We start from the raw sequence: 4,841 nt of genomic DNA, 5'->3' as shown, positions 1-4,841 counted from the left end.
AGCCTGAACAAGAGACTCTGTCTCTAAAAATAGCCAGGCCATTGTGGTAGGTACCTGTAGTCCCAGCTCCTGGGGAGGCTGAGGCAAGAGGATTGCTTGAGCCCAAGAGTTAGAGGTTGCTGTGAGCTATGAGGCCACGGCATTCTACCCAGGTCAACAAGTAAGACTCTAGAGTCTCAAAAAAAAACCCAAAAAAACAAATGAGCGTTGTTCTAAGCCACTAAATTTGTGGTAATTTGTTACACAAGAATTATATGCAGCAAGAGAAAACTAATACATTCACTAAAGTTTTTTTCTACCAACTCTAATCTGCTATTAAGCCTATTGAATGAATTTTTTAATTCAGTTGTCATACTTTTCCATTCTGTGATTGTTTTTTTATTATTGTAATTTCTATTTATTTATTTATTAAGACCATATTTTCATTATGTTCTTGAATATATTTAGAGTAGCTTTTTAAAAATGTGTATTTGTTAAATCCAGTGTCTAAGCTATCTTAGGGCCAGTTCTATACTTACTTTTTCTTATGTCTGGTAATTTTTTTTTTTTTTTTTGAGACAGAGTCTCAATTTGTCACCCTTGGTAGAGTGCCTTGGCATCATAGCTCACAGCAACCATAAACTCTTGGGTTCATGTGATCCTCTTACCTCAGTTATTCATTTTTAATAGAGACAGGGTCTAACTCTTACTCAGGCTGGTCTCAAACTCCTGAGCTCAAGCAATACACCCTCCTTAACCTCCCAGAGTGCTAGGGTTACAGGTATGTGTCTGATAATTTTTTATTGTATAGTGGACATTGTTGGTGATACATTTTATGGATTCTGAATTTCAATATCTCACTCTCCCAATATACTGCCTGTTACTCAATTTCTAATTTATGTTCTACAGGGCTATTCGTTACGGTTGGTCCCCTTAAGTTGCATGGGCTTCATTAGGACAAATCTTTGGAAATCCCAAAATATTTACCAAGCCCCTGGGATTCAAATACCAACCTCTTTCTATCCCATAGGCTTTGACGAAGCTTTATTTTTGGGTTTTTTAGAGTGGTCTAGTAGAGGCCTTGCTCTGCAACATGGGTCCTCATTCCAAAGGTATGGCCTTTATGAATGCATGGGGATACTAATGAGGCCACTCTGATCTGACTGGAACTGATTGCCAGGGTCTCTCAGCACTGTTCAGTTTCTAGTATCTTTGTTCAAAACTCAACTATGTAGCAGCAACTCTGTAGTCAGAGTCCCATATTTGTAGTCTGTGTGTACATAACCCAGTCCTCAGACAAAAACGATCCCACAAACAGCCCTGCCCTCCTTTTATACAGCTTCTTCCTTCCCAGTGTCCTGCCCTGACAGTTTCAGCGCCCAAACTCTGACCTCTGTCTTCTCAGCTCCACAAGACCACTGTGTTCTGCAAAGCCTCTACCTCCTTATGTCACAGACTGGAACTTGTCCCAAGACAGATTTCAGATGAACACAGAGCTCACTTTGTGAGTTTTCCTAACTTCAAGGATAACAGTCCTATACTGCCTGTTACTCAATTTCTAATACTATCGCATCATACAATTTTATAGTTTTTCCAGCAGGTAATCTGGCACCAGTCGCTCAGACATGGCTAAAAAACAGAAATTTTTTCATCTCCATTTTTTTAAATTGTGGTAAAAACATTTAATATGAGTTCTACCCTCCTTTTAAGTGTATAATATGATATTATTATCTACATAATATGATAATCTACACATAGATCATATGATATCTACAAATTTTTAAGTGTATAATATAATATTGTTAACTACAGGCATAATGTTGGACAGTAGATCTCTAGAATTTATTCATCTTGTGTAATTGAGACTTTATGGCAGTTCATTGGCAACTTCCCATTTTCCTTTCTCCCATCCACTGGCAACGACCACTCTACTTTCTAATTCTATGAATTGGACTACTCTAGATACCTTGTATGCATGGAATCATGCCTTATTTGTCCTTCTGTGACTGGCTTATTCCACTTAGTAAAATGTCTTTAACTTTTATCTGTATTATTGTATATTACAGTATTTCCTTCTTTTTTCCAAGGCTGAATAATATTCCATCATATGTGTATACCACTTTTTTTAATGCATCCGTCTGTTACCGAACACTTAGGTTGTTTCCACATCTTGTCTATTATGAATCGTGCTGCCGTGAGGATGGGAGTGCTGTTATCTCTTCAAGGTATGATTTTTTTTCTTTTGGTTAAATACCAAAACTGAGATTGCTGGATTGTATGGTAGGTCTATTTTTAATTTTTTGAGGAAAATTATTTCATAGCTATGACACAAAAATTGTAATTTACAAAAGCAAAAATAGACCAGTGGAACAATATCCAACTAAAAAGCTTTTGCACCTAGACAACCTATTTGCAAACTGTATGTCAGATAAGGAGTTAATTTCTAAAATGCATAAAGAACTCCTACAACTCACTAGCAAAAACCATAAAAACTGATTTCTAAAATGTGTTAAAGACTTGAATAGTCCTTCCTTCCTTCCTTCCTTCCTTCCTTCCTTCCTTCCTTCCTTCCTTCCTTCTGGAATAGGCTCATGCTCTGTCTCCCACGCTACAGGCCAGTGGCATCAGTACTGTAACCTCAAATTCAAACTCCTGGGCTCAGGCTATGGTCTTGCTTTACCCCCACCCCCACCCCATCTCCCTCAAAAGCTGGAAGTACAGGTATACACCACCACGCCTGGCTAATCATTTCTATTTTAGTACAGACAGGATCTCGCTCTTGCTCAGGCTAGTCTTGAATTCCCTCCAAGGATCCTCTCGTTTTGGCCTCCCAGGGTGCTAGGATTGTACATATGACCCACTGTGCCTGACCTTCATCCTTTTTAATGTCATTTTTTTCTTTGTTATTGATCTGAGTTTTGAGAAAACTTTATTTCCTAGCTTTCTATAGTCCATGATTCAAAGGCTCATTAAGTATTTTATACTTGGAATAGTTTTCTTTATAAAATCAGGCTGTATATATCCATTAAAAATACTAGAAAACGCTATCTCTGCTTCATCATTTCTTTAAAATATCAAGATGGGCACAGTGGCTCACGCCTCTAATCCTGGCACTCTGGGAGGCCAAATCAGGTGGATTGTCTAAGTTCAGGAGTTGGAGACCAGCCTGAGCAAGAATGAGACCCCCTTAGAAAAACTAGCCAGGCATTGTGGTGAGCACCTATAGTTTCAGTTACTCGGGAGGTTAAGGCAGGAGAATCACTTGAGACCAAGAATTTGAGGTTGCTGTGAGGTAATGATGCCAATGGCGCTACCCAGGAAACTCCTAGAATTCACTATCAAAAACACTTAAAAACTGATTTCTGAAATGTGTTAAAGACTTGCCCTACCCAGGGCAACAGAATGAGACTATGTCTCAAAAAATAAAATAAAGTAAAAATAAATAAAATATCATTCTGATATACATAATCATTATAAAGTATTTCTCAGACTGATACATGTCGCACCCAGAAACCTTGTCTTTTGATAAGTGTCCAGATGAGGGTCAAGTGTCCAGATGAGGGTCCAAGTGTCCAGATGAGGGTCACTTTAGCTTTTACTCCTTCCTTTTTAAAATTTTTATCCTTGCCATTAGACCAATAGGAAAGCTCATACGCATTCCTTAATTCTGTAATGAGTAACGAAGGAAGAGAAGAAAGGAAAGGAAACCAGTTAGCTAGTCCATGTGCTGGTCCACAGACTGAGGGCCAGGGAATATAGAAGTGTGGGGTGAGGGAGGTGGCCCAGTGGCTGCCAGCCTGCCAGCCCAAGTGGACAAACAGAAGCTTAGGTCCTCTGATGCTCAGGAAGGGAAGAGGGGGAAAAGAAGTGGATTTGCCTGATGCCAGACAAAATGTGACTCCCACACTGAGGATATCTTGTCTAGTTCAGGAGTTTATGTAAGTCAGGGATATTATATCAGGGACTGACTAATGATTATTACTGTTGCAGCAGCACTTAAATAGCAATAAGAGTATCAGTAATATGCTTCTTAATATTTTCTTTTAAAATACTTCTTATGTTAAAATTGACACCAACATAAATCAGTGATGGCACAATGATCATAAAATCCAAATGTCAGCAAATGTCACTTTGAAGATTCAAGCAAAATACCTGAGACCTCTTTACCCACAACAGGTAGGAGGTCTAATGCTCTCTAAAGGTTTCTGTAACTTTCCTAGGGTTTCCTTCCTCATAAGTAATTCTGGCTCATGTTTCCTGCTCTGCAGGACTCATGAATCTCACTTAGATGTCACCTCTTGTGTTCCAGCCTAGATGTCAAATTCAGCCCCTTGTCCTTCAATTACACACACATATACGGAGTCATGCAAGAGATTTTGCAAAGTTTATTGATGTTTGGGATCAACAGAGAGATTCACAGGTAGCATTTCCGAAACCTTAAAAATTTAATGACATCTGCTCTTATATTGCTTTTGGCTGTTTTTCCTGTTCAGCAGCTCTCATTCCTCCCACACCATTCTCTTCTCAGAGGGACCCGTCCTCCAACAATCCATACGTGCTAACTCCCTCACTTTACTATAGAAAACAGACTCACCCATGCTGTTCAGTGGTATCAAGGGGAACAAGTGGTTGTCAAACTAAGACATGAAGAAAGTGTGTGTTCTGCATCTTTGGAGGTTGAATAAAATAATCACAGGCGATATCCTGTTCAAATTTCCATTGTGTTCTTTGGCACTCGCATCTACTCTGGCCTTGACCTCATTTCACCTTTTCATGTTGAATGACCTCATGAGCATGTCAGTTGGAGGATGAAAGTTTGATATTCCAATTATTAGTACTGCAAACGTTTCTCCAGTATTTAT

Source organism: Otolemur garnettii, unplaced genomic scaffold (genome assembly GCF_000181295.1).
Source record: "Otolemur garnettii isolate 467f Iridium unplaced genomic scaffold, OtoGar3 scaffold00012, whole genome shotgun sequence".
NCBI classification, from domain to species: domain Eukaryota; kingdom Metazoa; phylum Chordata; class Mammalia; order Primates; family Galagidae; genus Otolemur; species Otolemur garnettii.
This window is presented reverse-complemented; position numbering follows the sequence as displayed.